Below are 13,585 nucleotides of genomic sequence, written 5' to 3'. Positions count from 1 at the left end.
CTGATTCTGAATCTAAGATGCCTTGTACAAGTGAAGGAACATTAATGACGCTGCAAGACTGTGCTAATGGAATATTTTTCTCTTTATGTCAACTTGAATTACATATGTTGCAAAACTCCATGTGAATCTGTTATTGGATGCCTGTTGTTAAGATCCTAGACCAGACCCAAACATTTGTTAGGATTTGTTAGGATACTCAATAACAACCCCAAACAAAGGCTTAAACTATATTAACATCACAGAAAATAGCTTACAATTAACAGTTAACCAATTCTTCACAGTAAAAGGAAACACTTTAACTTCTAACTAATACCTTCTCTATATCCAATTAAGCAAAACCCATCACAGGTCAAAGGCCATTTGTAAATACAGTTAGCTAACACAGGGTTACCAGCTATATGCTCAAATGAAGATATCTTGGAAATACTGCTTGAAGATATTGTTCCTGTCAGGAAACAGCCTGCAGATTCTTGTCTGTGTCAGACTACTGCTTAACTTGACAGCTTTTTGCAAAAGTTGCTGCTCAGCTCAAAAGCTCCCCACAAAGATCAAACTAAACTGCCAGCTACAGACCTGGCTCTTCCCATTAATTACATAATCTCTATCACACTAACTGGGTTATGACAATCTTAATAAAGCTAATCTCAATCCCTCAATTATCTAAACCCCGGGAAACATTTTTTCCAGAACAACATTTCATTAGCCCTATACAGGTAAAATATATATGGCTGGAATAAATGATGATCTTACTGTTACAACATCTTAATTGCACCTTATGCAGCCACAGTGTCTTAACCTGGGTTCTTTAATAATATTACTGCAACAAATTACTGCGGGTTTATTAATACCTGGGGGTTATTAAGGATACGCAACAGAAATTCATCCCAAGGAGGAGGAGACATGCTAAGGGGAGGACAAGGCATCCATGGCTGATGAGGGAAGTCAAGGACAGCATAAAAGCAAAAGAAAGAAGCTAGAGGATTGGAATGGGAAGCCTTCAAAAGCAAGCAGAAGATAACTAAAAAGGCAATAACGGGGGAGGGGGCAAAGATGAAATATGAGAGTAAGCTAGATTGTATTATAAAAGAAGATAGCAAGAGTTATTTTCAATATATTAAAAAGTAAGAGAAAGGTAAGAATAGACATTGAACCACTGGGAAATTAAGCTGGAGAAGTAGTAATAGGAAACGAAGAAATGGAAGAGGAACTGAATAGTTACTTTGCATCAGCCTTCGTGGTGGGATACACCAGTGGGATACCAGAACTCCAGGATATCTCCAGGGGCAGAGGTGAATGTAGCGGCCATCACTAAGGAGAAGGTTCTGGGGAAACTGAAAGTTCTGAATGTGGATATATTAACTGGGCCAGATGGACTACACCCCAGGGCTCTAAAGGAGATAACCGAGGGGATTGTGGAGGCATTGGGGGTGATCTTTCAGGAATCATCGGAGGCAGGAAGGGTCCCAGAGGACTGGAAGGTGGCTAATGTAACACCACTGTTTAAGAAGGGAGGGAGGCAGAAGACAGGAAATTATAGGCCGGTTAGCCTGACTTTGGTCATTGGTAAGGTTTTAGAGTCCATTATTGAAGATGAGAACGCGGAGTACTTGGAAATGCATGATAAAATAGGACTGAGTCAGCACAGCTTCGTCTAGGGGAGGTCATGTCTGACAAATCTGTTAGAATTCTTTGATGAGGTAACAAGGAAGCAAGACAAAGGAGAACCAGTGGACATGATCTAATTAGATTTCCAGAAGGCCTTTGACAAGGTGTTAAATATGTTAAGAGCCATGAAGTCATAGAAGGCTGTTAAATATGTTAAGAGCCCATGGTGTTAAGGGTCAGATGCTGGCATGGTTATAGGATTGGCTGACTGGCAGAAGACAAAGTGTGAGGATTAAGGGGTCTTTAAGGCAGATGAATTTAAGAGCTTGGAATTGTACTTGGAACTATGATGTTATTGCCATTACACAGAACTGGTTGAGGGAAGGACAGGATTGGAATATAAACGTTCCAGGATTTAGATGTTTCAGGCGGGATAGAGGGGGATGTAAAAAGGGTGGCGGAGTTGCACTACTGGTTAGGGAGAATATCACAGCTGTACTACGGGAGGACACCTCAGAGGGCAGCGAGGCTATATGGGTAGAGATCAGGAATAAGAAGGGTGCAGTCACAATGTTGGGGGTTTACTACAGGCCACCCAACAGCCAGCGGGAGATAGAGGAGAAGGTAGGTAGACAGATTTTGGAAACGAGTAAAAGCAACAGGGTTGTTGTGATGGGAGACTTTAACTTCCCCAATATTGACTGGGACTCACTTAGTGCTAGTGGCTTGGACGGGGCAGAGTTTGTAAGGAGCATCCAGGAGGGCTTCTTAAAACAATATGTAGATAGTCCAACTAGGGAAGGGGCTATACTGGACCTGGTATTGGGGAATGAGCCCAGCCAGGTGGTAGAAGTTTCAGTAGGGGAGCATTTCGGGAAGAGTGACCACAATTCAGTAAGTTTTAAAATGCTGGCTGGTGGACAAGAATAAGAGTGGTCCTAGGTTGAATGTGCTAAATTGGGGGAAGGCTAATTATAACAATATTAGGCGGGAACTGAAGAACCTAGATTGGGAGCGGATGTTTGAGGGTAAATCAACATCTGACATGTGGGAGGCTTTCAAATGTCAGTTGAAAGGAATTCAGGACCGGCATGTTCCTGTGCGGAAGAAGGATAAATACGGCAAATTTTGGGAACCTTGGATAACGAGAGATATTGTAGGCCTCGTCAAAAAGAAAAAGGAAGTATTTGTCAGGGCTAGAAGACTGAGAACAGACAAAGCCTGTGTGGAATATAAGGAAAGCAGGAAGGAACTTAAGCAAGGAGTCAGGAGGGCTAGAAGTGGTCACGAAAAGTCATTGGCAAATAGGGTTAAGGAAAATCCCAAGGCTTTTTACACATACATAAAAAGCAAGAGGGCAGCCAGGGAAAGGGTTGGCCACTGAAGGACAGGCGAGGGAATCTATGTGTGGAGCCAGAGGAAATGGGCGAGGTACTTTGCATCAGTATTCACCAAAGAGAAGGAATTGGTGGATGTTGAGTCTGGAGAAGGGTGTTTAGCCTGGTTCAGATTGAGATCCAAAAAGACGAGGTGTTGGGCGTCTTGAAAAATATTGAGGTAGATAAGTCTTCAGGGCCTGATGGGATCTACCCCAGAATACTGAAGGAGGCTAGAAAGGAAATTGCTGAGGCCTTGACAGAAATCTTTGGATCCTCACTGTCTTCAGGTGATGTCCCGGAGGACTGGAGAATAGCCAATCTTGTCCCTTTGTTTAAGAAGGGTCGCAAGGATAATCCAGGGAACTACAGGCCGGTGAGCCTTACGTCAGTGGTAGGGAAATTACTGGAGAGAATTCTTTGAGACAGGATCGACTCCCATTTGGAAGCAAATGGACATATGAGCGAGAGGCAGCACGGTTTTATGAAGGAGAGGTCGTGTCTCACTAACTTGATAGAGATTTTCGAGGCGGTCACAAAGATGATTGATGCAGGTAGGGCAGTGGATGTTGTCTATATGGACTTCAGTAAGGCCTTTGACAAGGTCCCTCATGGCAGACTGGCACAAAAGGTGAAGTCATACAGAATCAGGGGTGAGCTGGCAAGATGGATACAGAACTGACTAGGTCATAGAAGGCAGAGAAGTAGCAATGGAAAGGGTGCTTTTCTGATTGGAGGGCTGTGACGATTGGTGTTCCGTAGGGATCAGTGCTGGGACCTTTGCTGTTCGTAGTATATATAAATTATTTGGAGGAAAATGTAAATGGTCTGATTAGTAAGTTTGCAGACGACACAAAGGTTGGTGGAATTGCGGATAGCGATGAGGACTGTCAGAGGATACAGCAGTATGTAGATCGTTTGGAGATTTGGGCGGAGAGATGGCAGATGGCGTTTAATCCAGACAAATGTGAGGTAATGCATTTTGGAATGTCTAATGCAGGTAGGGGATATACAGTGAATGGTAGAACCCTCAAGAGTATTGACAATCAGAGCGATCTAGGTGTACAGTCCACAGGTCACTGAAAGGGGCAACACAGGTGGAAAAGGTAGTCAAGAAGGCAGTACTGGCATGCTTGCCTTCATTGGCCAGGCGCATTGAGTATAAGAATTGGAAAGTCATGTTGCAGCTGTATAGAACCTTAGTTAGGCCACACGTGGAGTATAGTGTTCAATTCTGGCCGCCACACTACCAGAAGGATGTGGAGGCTTTAGAGAGGGTGCAGAAGAGATTTACCAGGATGTTGCCTGGTATGGAGGGCATTAGCTATGAGGAGCGGTTGAATAAACTCGGTTTGTTCTCACTGGAATGATGGACGTTGAGTGGCTGACCTGATAGAGGTCTACAAAATTATGAGGGGCATAGACGGAGTGGATAGTCAGAGACTTTTTCCCAGGGTACAGGGGTCAATTACTAGAGGGCATAGGTTTAAGGTGCGAGGGCAAGGTTTAGAGGAGATGTACGAGGCAAGTTTTTTACACAGAGGGTAGTGGGTGCCTGGAACTCGCTGCCAGAGGAGGTGGTGGTGGAAGCAGGGACGATAGTGACGTTTAAGGGGCATCTTGACAAATACATGAATAGGATGGGAATAGAGGGATACTGACCCCAGAAGTGCAGAAGATTTTAGATTTAGACGGGCAGCATGGTCGGCACAGGCTTGGAGGGCCGAAGAGTCTGTTCCTGTGCTGTACTTTTCTTTGTTCTTTGTTGTTTGTTCTTTTTCAGGATGGCACAACCTTTCACAATATATATTAATGATCTGGAAGAGGGAACTGAGGGCACTGGTGCTCAGTTTGCAGATGATACAAAGATATTCAAGGGTTAGGTAGTATTGAGATAGCAGGGGGAAAGCGAAGGACTTTGACAGGCTAGGAGAGTGGGCAAAGAAGTGGCAGATGAAAGGCAATGTGGAAAAGTGTGAGGTTATGCACTTTAGTAGGAATAATGGAGACTATTTTCGAAATGGGAAAATGCTTAGGAATTAGATGCACAAAGGGACTTAGGAGTCCTAGTTCAAGATTCTCTTAAGGTCAACGTGCAGGTTCAGTTGACAGTTAGGAAGGCAAATGCAATGTTAGCATTCATGTCAAGAGGGCTAGAATACAAGAGCAGGGATGTACTTCTGAGGCTGTATATGGCTCTGGTCAGACCCCACTTGGAGTATTGTGAGCAGTTTTGCACCCCGTATCTCAGGAACGATGCGCTGGCCTTGGAAAGAATCCAAAGGAAGTTCACAGGAATGATCCCTGGAATGAAGAGCTTGTCATATGAGGAGTCGTTGAGGACACTGGGTCTGTACTCATTGGAGTTCACAAGGATGAGGGGAAATCTAATTGAAACTTACAGAATACAGAGAAACCTGGAGAGAGTGGAGAGGATGTTTCCACTTGTAGGAAAAACTAGAACTCGAGGGCACAGCCTCAGACTGAAGGGACGACCCCAATAAAACAGAGATGAGGAATTTCTTCAGCCAGAGGGTGGTGAATCCATGGAACTCCTTGCCGCAGAAGTCTGTGGAGGCCAAATTACTGAGTGTCTTTAAGACAGAGATAGATAGGTTCTTGATTAATAAGGGGATCAGGGGTTATGCGGAGAAGGCAGGAGAATGTGGATGAAAAATATATCAGCAATGATTGAATGGTGGAGCAGGCTCGATGGACCGAATGGCCTAATTCTGCTTCTATGTCTTTTGATCTTATGGTCTTATGAACTCGGGCATTAAAAATTTCCAGCAACAGATCTAAAATTCAAGGTATGTACCGATGTCTTACATTCATCACATCAGGGGCTGGTTTAGCACAGGGCTAAATCGCTGGCTTTGAAAGCAGACCAAGGCAGGCCAGCAGCACGGTTCAATTCCCGTACCAGCCTCCCCAAACAGGTGCCGGAATGTGGCGACTAGGGGCTTTTCACAGTAACTTCATTTGAAGCCTACTTGTGACAATAAGCGATTTTCATTTTCATCATGATTAGAATGCATGAGATGTTTTCAATCCAACTATCTTCAACTGCTTCACTAATGATGTTCATTCTGTCAGAAGTGGGGATATTCGCTGACGATAGCACATTTTTCACTTCCATTCATGACTCCTCAGACACTGAAGTAGTCCATGCCTTTGTACAGCATTGATGTGGAGATGCCGGCGTTGGACTGGGGTGAGCACAGTAAGAAGTCTTACAACACCAGGTTAAAGTCCAACAGGTTTGTTTTGAATCACTAGCTTTCGGAACACTGCTCCTTCCTCAGGTGAATGAAGAGGTAGGTTCCAGAAACATATATACAGACAAAGTCAATGATGCAAGATGATACTTTATTGCGAGTCTTTGCCGGTAATTAAGTCTTTACAGGTCCAGATGGAGCAACTGGAGAGAGGGATAATCACAGGTTAAAGAGGTGTGAATTGTCTCAAGCCAGGTACAGTTGGTAGGATTTCACAAGCCCAGGCCAGATGGTGGGGGATGAATGTAATGAGACATGAATCCAAGGTCCTGGTTGAGGCCGTACTCATGTGTGCGGAACTTGGCGATAAGTTTCTGCTCAGCGATTCTGCGTTGTCGCGCGTCTTGAAGGCCGCCTTGGAGAATGCTTACCGGGAGATCAGAGGCTGAATGCCCTTGACTGCTGAAGTGTTGCCCAACTGGAAGGGAACATTTCTGCCTGGCAATTGTCGCGTGATGTCCGTTCATCCGTTGTCGCAGACGCTGAACGAATGTAAAACAACCGCTGCTGCAATGAGCCATTTGTGCCTTTGTATTAATGTGAAGATAAGTAGGTTGGAAGAGGATGCTGCAGGTTTTAAATTTTGTGTTGTAAATAAGTTCTTTAATGTATGAGCAAGCAGCATGAGAGTAGGTTAGCTTAGAAATGACCTGTCTTTAAAATGAATGTAATTTAGAAGTGAAACAAATTAATTTTATAAACTATGTATGTAATAATGACTTAGGTACAATTGTGCAATACCCTTGGATAGGTTGCTCTTTCCAAGAGCCGGTGCAGACTCGATGGGCTGAATGGCCTCCTTCTGCACTGCAAATTCTATGATTCATTTAGGATAGAGTAGAGTAGGACCTGAATTGACCGGTAGGTGACTGGGGAAAAACAGGGACGATATTGGCTCGAGTCTATGATCCACCATGCTTCGCGTTCAGGATCAAGATAATCTAAAATGGCCACCTGCAAAGGATAATGGGAATTGTGGTCAGGTTGGGTCACAGACGATGCACAGCATCTGTGTAATGTGCAGAGGACACCAGACGTACACAGAAACCTGCACCTGTTAAAGGTCAATCATTGATTTCCCCAGGACAATGGGAAACAGATTGAAACATAGCAGTGGTAACAGACTTGGGGGCGCCTATTTACCTTATTTGGAGTGCATACGTGCCTTGGACAATAACAACTAGGACCCGCCAGCTAGCAAGGTACCCGCCCCTAATTGGCCAGAATTGATTAGGGTGATCAAAACCCTATCGATCCATTGGATCCCGAGTTGGGACCGCCCAAAAGAGCGCAAAAGATCGGAGGATAAGAAGCACTGCGCGACCAATATTCTGTCCCTTTTGGGAGTGGCCTCCGCCCCACCAACTGCAGCACATCAGCCAGCCAAGTTCAAGGAACCGCGATCGCTGCCTGAAGGACCAGCCGCAGCCTAGACGTACCTGACAACTTCCAGCCGCCACAGGTGGGAATTCAGGCAAAGGCTCGCTCCAAGTGGTGTTCAACATGGAGGAGCATACATGACTTAATCGGCCGGGGTATTGAGTATAAGGGTTGGCAGGTCGTAGTACAATTAGATTAAAATTTAGTTAGACCACATTTGGAATATTGCATGCAGTTGTGGTAGCCAAACTACCAGAAGGAGAGAGCGCAAAGAAGGTTTACCAGGATGTTGCCTGGTCTGGAGGGTGTTAGCTATGAAGAGAGGTTGAATAAACCCGGATTGTTTTCATTGGAAAGACGGAGGCTGAGGGGGGACCTGATTTAGGTCTACAAAATTATAAGAAGTATAGACAGGGTGAATGGTCAGAAGCATTTTCCCATGGTGGAAGGCTTAATTACAAGGGGGCAGAGATTCAAGGTGAGAGGGGTAAAGTTTTGGGGAGATGTGTGGGGAATTTGTTTCATGCAGAGGGTGGTGGGAGCCTGGAACGGATTGCCAGTGGAGGTGGTGGAGGCAGGCACGGTAGCAACATTTAAGATGGATCTTGATAGACACATGAGCGGGCGGGGTATGGAGGGATCCAGATCGTTTGGCCAATAAGTGGTGGGTATAACTAAGGAATCTGGATTGGCGCACTCTTTGTGGGCCGAAGGGCTTGTTCCTGTGCTATAATGTTATTTGTTCTTTGTACCCGGCAATGTGTAACATTGTCCAGGTATGTCCTGTACACAAGCAACAGGACAACTCCAACCCGGCCCATTACCTCCCCATCAGTCTAATCTTAATCATCAGTAAAGCGGTGGAAGGGGCCATCAACAGTGCTATCGAGTAACTTTTGCCCAGCAACAACCTGCTCACAGATGCTCACCTGAGGAAGGAGCAGTACTCCGAAAGCTCGTGTTTGAAAGAAACCTTTTGGGCTTTAACCTGGTGTTATAAGACTTCTTACTGTGACATGAAGGCAGCATTTGACCAAGTGTGGCATCAAGGAGCCCTAGCTAAACTGGAGTCAATGGGAAACAGGGGAAAATCCCTCCACTAGTTGGAGTCATACCTGGCACAAAGGAAGATGGTTGTGGTTGTTGGAGGTCAATCATCTCAGCTCCAGGACATCATTGCAGGAGTTCCACAGGGTAGTGTCCTAGGCCCAACCATTTTCATCTGCTTCATCAATGATCTTCCTTCCATCATAAGGTTAAAAGTGAGGATGTTCTCTGATGACTGCGTAATGTTCAGTACTTTCCGTGACTCCTCAGATATGGAAGCAGGCCATGTCCAAATATAGCAAGAATTGAACATTGTTCAGGCTTGGGCTGACAAGTGGCAAGTTACATTCATGCCATTCAAGTACTAGGCAATAACCATCTCCAACAAGAAAGGATCTAACTATCAGTCCTTGACATTCACTGGCATTACCATCGCTTAATCCCCCACTATCAGCACCCTGGGGGTTACCACTGCCCAGAAACTGAACTGGACTAGCTATATAAATTCTGTGGCCACTAGAGCAGGTCAAGGGCTGGGAATCCTGTGGTGAGTAACCCACCTCCTGACCCCCCCCAAAGCCTGTCCACAATCTACAAGGCACAAATCAAGAGTACAATGGAATACTCTTCACTTGCCTGGATGAGTGCAACTCCAACAAGACTCAAGAAGCTCAGCACCATCAGGACAAAGCAGTCCCGCTTTATTGCTCCTCCTTCCACAAACAATCAAACCCTCCACCACCGACACACAGTGGCAACCATGTGTGCCATCTACAAGATGCACTGCAGGAACTCACCAAGGTTCCTTAGTCAGCACCTTCCAAACACATGACCATTACCATCTAGAAGAACATGACTGGCAGAAACCTGGGAACACCATCGCCTGCAGGTCCCCCTCCAAGTCACTCACCATCCTGACTTGGAAATATATTACTGTCACGGGGTCAAAATCCAGAAGCTCCCTCCCGAACAGCGCTGTGGGCGTACCTACACCTCAGGGGCTGCAGCGGTTCAAGAAGGCAGTTGACCATCACCTTCTTAAGGGCAATTAGGGATGGGCAATAAATACTGGCCTAGCCAGCGCCATCCAGTAAATGAATTTTTATCAAGAATCTATCTAGTTCAGCCTTAAAAATATTTAAAGACTCTGCTTCCACCACCTTGTGAGGAAAAGACGTGCAATGGGATTCTCCGTCAGCGGGATTCTCCGCTCGGGGCTTCCCGACGGCCCCACAATGGGAAACCCCATTGACCGGCCGGAGTAACGGAGAATCCCGCCGGCGGGTCAAGGAAGAAAAGTGGCGTGGAGGGGCGGAGAATCCAGCCCGAGTTGTATGAAAGGAGGGAAGGTTAGCACTCCCCTTGATAAGGATGGAAGGGGCCCTAGTGGCCTGACAACACATAAATGGTTAAGGCTACTTGTGAGGAAAAGAGTTCCAAAGACTCATAACCCTCTGAGAGAAGAAGATTTCTCCTCATTCGTGTCCTCAATGGGCGACCCCTTATTTTTAAACATTAGCCCCTAGTAGTTCTAGACTCTCCCGCTGGAGGAAACATCCTCTCCACTCTCACCCTGTCAAGACCCCTCAAGATCTTCTATATTTCAATCAAGTTGCCTCTTACTCTTTTAAACTCCAGCAGATACATGTCTAGCCTGTCTAACCTTTCCTCATAATACAACCCGCCCATTTCAGGTATTAGTCCAGTAAACCTGGACTGCTTCCAATACATTAAACATCATTTCTCAAGTAGAGAATACTCCGAATTCGGTTTCACAAACACCCTGAAGCATAACCTCCCTACTTTTGTATTCATTTCCCCTCACAATAACTAATCACGTTCTATTAGACTTGATGCCTTCATTCCAGTGATCCCTGAAAAACAATTCAGCCCAACAGTCCCTGAAGAATTGACTCAAATGTGTAGGAAATTCATTCTTTTTTCATCGTGATGTTACCAGGGGATTTTAACAACCCAGTATAATTAGAAAGAAATCCACGTACCTATTAATGAAGATGAGTGGGCTTCCTTAACAGAAAATTAAGAATGCAGAAAATTGCATTCTTCAATATTTTTTGAAAAAGTGTATTTTTTTTCAGGTTTGTTGCTTTGAGAATTCCATTCCAGTTACAATATGCTGAGGTTGTGGGTAACAGTACAGGAGTATAAAATTAGGGTGGATACGGCATAGATTTAAGGTATGGAGCAGGAGGTTCAGAGGGGCTTTGAGGAAAAATGTTTTCACCCAGAGGGTGGGGTGGGAATCTGGAACTCCCTGCCTGAAAGGGTGGGAGGGGCGGGAATCCTCACAACATTTAAGCAGCATTTAGATGAGGGGCGCTATTCTCCCAAAGGGAGACAAAGTGCCGACGCCGGAGTGAAAACCGAGTGTTTCACTCCGGCGTCGGAGGCCGCTCCCAGCCCCCTATTCTCCCACCCCCAGGGGGCTAGGAGCGGCGCCGCGTCAATTTTGCGCGCCGGGCCTTGGCGCCCGCATCAAAGCGCCGCCGCCTGAATGACATGGCCGGCGGCGCCTAAATGACGTCACCCGCGCATGCGCAGGTTGGCCGGCACCAACCCGCGCATACGTAGTTGCCGTCCTCACCTCCGCCGCCCTGCAAGACATGGAGCATTGATCTTGCGGGTCGGCGGAGGGAAAAGAGTGCGTCTTTCAGAGACGCCGGCCCGACGATCGGTGGGCACCGATCATGGGCCAGACCCCTCCTGAGCACCCCCCTGGTGCTCGATCCTCCCTCCGCCCCCCACAGGCCCCACATGCAGCGTTCGCGCGCTGTTCACGCCGGCAGCGACCAGGTGTGGTTGGCGCCGGTGTGAACCGGTCGGATTAGGCAGGCTGCTCGGCCCATCCAGGCCGGAGAATCGCCGCTCGACCGGAGCGATTCGCCGAGTGGCATGCCGCAAAACGCGACACGCCATTTTGGGGGGGGGGTGGGAGAATTGCACGTGGGTGCCAAGGCGGCGTGGCATGAATCGCCTGGCACTCCCACGATTCTCCCACCCGGCGTGGGGGTCGGAGAATCGCGCCCGAGCACTTGAAACACTATAGCATACAAGACTATGGACCAAGCGCTGGAAAATGGGATTAGAATAGATCGTTGCTTGATGGCTGACGCAGACAGGATGGGCCGATCGGCCTCTTTTTGTGCTGTAGAACTCAATGACTCAATGACTCGAACAGCCGCTTAAGGCAGAACATGGTGTGGAACAACAACAACTTACATGTATGTAGCATTTCTAACGTAGTAGAATGGCCCGAAACCATCGACAAGAGCATTCCTCCTGTCAGAAAAGGATGAACCTTTACTGATGAACTTTCTACTAGAACCTAATAGGGACCTTAAAATTAATGAAAGACTAATGAAAGGGTGGCACAGTGGTTAGCACTGCTGCCTCACAGGACCAGAGATCCGGGTTCAATTCTGGCCTTGGGTGACTGTCTGTGTGGAGTTTGCACGATGTTCTCCCTGTGTCTGCGTGGGTTTCCTCCGAGTGCTCTGGTTTCCTCGCACAGTCCAAAAATGTGCAGGTTAGGTGAGTTGGACATGCTAAAATTGCCCCTTAGTGTCCGTCTCAGGCAAGTCACACTGCCAATGAAAAGATATTAGTAAAATCTGAGACCAAAAGAACTCTGCTGACCAAGATCAGGAAGAGCGAGTTCTTGAATTTCTTGAGCATGTAGTATGAAATCATGATTTTGAAATTCTATTGCTGATGAGAAAGATCGATGGCAAAAGAGAGAGACAAAGAACGGCCTTTCTAATGAGCCTCGCAAACTGGGTCAATGCACCAAAAACAAAGATGATCCACACCTCTGGAACACCCTCTGAAAGCATGGTACCTGAAGATTCACACACACACACACATATACTCACACACACAAACAAACACACACACCACAAACACACACACACAGTGCTCTACTCATGGGGAATAGTGAAACTAGAAGCCAAAAATGCAAGGCAGCGACCAAGAAATCTAAAAGGGAAAACGTTGTACTGCGAGAGTGGTGAGAATGTGTAAGCCTCAGCCACAGGGAGCAGTTGAAGTGAATAGTATAGATACATTTACAGGGCAACTGGGGAAAAGGGATTCGGGGAGTTATACAGATGGAGTTAAATATGGATGGATGGGAGGAAGCTTGAGTGAAGCATAAATGTCGACATAGATTGATTGGGCCAAAATGACCTGTTTCTGTGCTGCACATTCTGTATAATTCTTTATTATCAAACAATATCTAATACTCAGCAACATGAGGAGATGTCAGGGAAGAAGACCAACAGTTTGATCAAAGATGTTCTATGTTGTTGTGGGTTTTCAGAGAGAGCTCTGATAAAGGGGGAAGAGAAAAGTGGAGAGGTTTGAAGAGGGATTTCCAGAACTTAGGGCCAAGGTAGCTGAAGGCATGATTGCCAAAGATGGAGCAACTAAAATCGGGAATGTGCAATAGGTTGGAATTTAATAGCTCAGAGATCCCAAAGGATTGTAGGGCTGGAGAAGACACAGGAAGGACCAAAGACAAGGAGGGGTTTAAAAATAAGGTCATAAATGCTAGATTGAGGCATTGCTGGGCCAAGAGTGATGGATGAGGTAAGATATGGGCTGGAAGTTCTCAGCCGTTCTCGCCAATGGGATCATCCAGTCATCTGACAGAGAGCCTCCAAAGCAGGTTTCCCAGCAATGGGAGGGTTTATATAGAACAGGAAACCCCATTGACAGTTGGCAAATGGGCAGGCTGCCTCCGCCGCCATGAAATACACCGCGGGGTGCAGAAAAACCACCGATGAAGCTTTGGATGAGCTAACGTTTATGGAAAGTGCAAGGTGAGAGGTCAACCAGGAGAGCATTGAAGTAGTCGAGCCCACAGGTAACAATGGCCTG

General features: G+C 46.4%; 1 non-coding gene across 1 annotated transcript; it reads left to right on the top strand.

Annotated features, from left to right (window-relative positions):
• Positions 1-10,013: 10,013 nt before the first annotated feature.
• Positions 10,014-10,134, top strand: LOC119962519. The gene has a single exon (XR_005459896.1). It is a non-coding gene; the product is annotated as a U6atac minor spliceosomal RNA (small nuclear RNA).
• The last annotated feature ends 3,451 nt before the right edge of the window (positions 10,135-13,585 follow it).

Source organism: Scyliorhinus canicula, chromosome 2 (assembly GCF_902713615.1).
Source record: "Scyliorhinus canicula chromosome 2, sScyCan1.1, whole genome shotgun sequence".
Lineage (NCBI taxonomy): Eukaryota > Metazoa > Chordata > Chondrichthyes > Carcharhiniformes > Scyliorhinidae > Scyliorhinus > Scyliorhinus canicula.
This window is presented reverse-complemented; position numbering and strand designations above follow the sequence as displayed.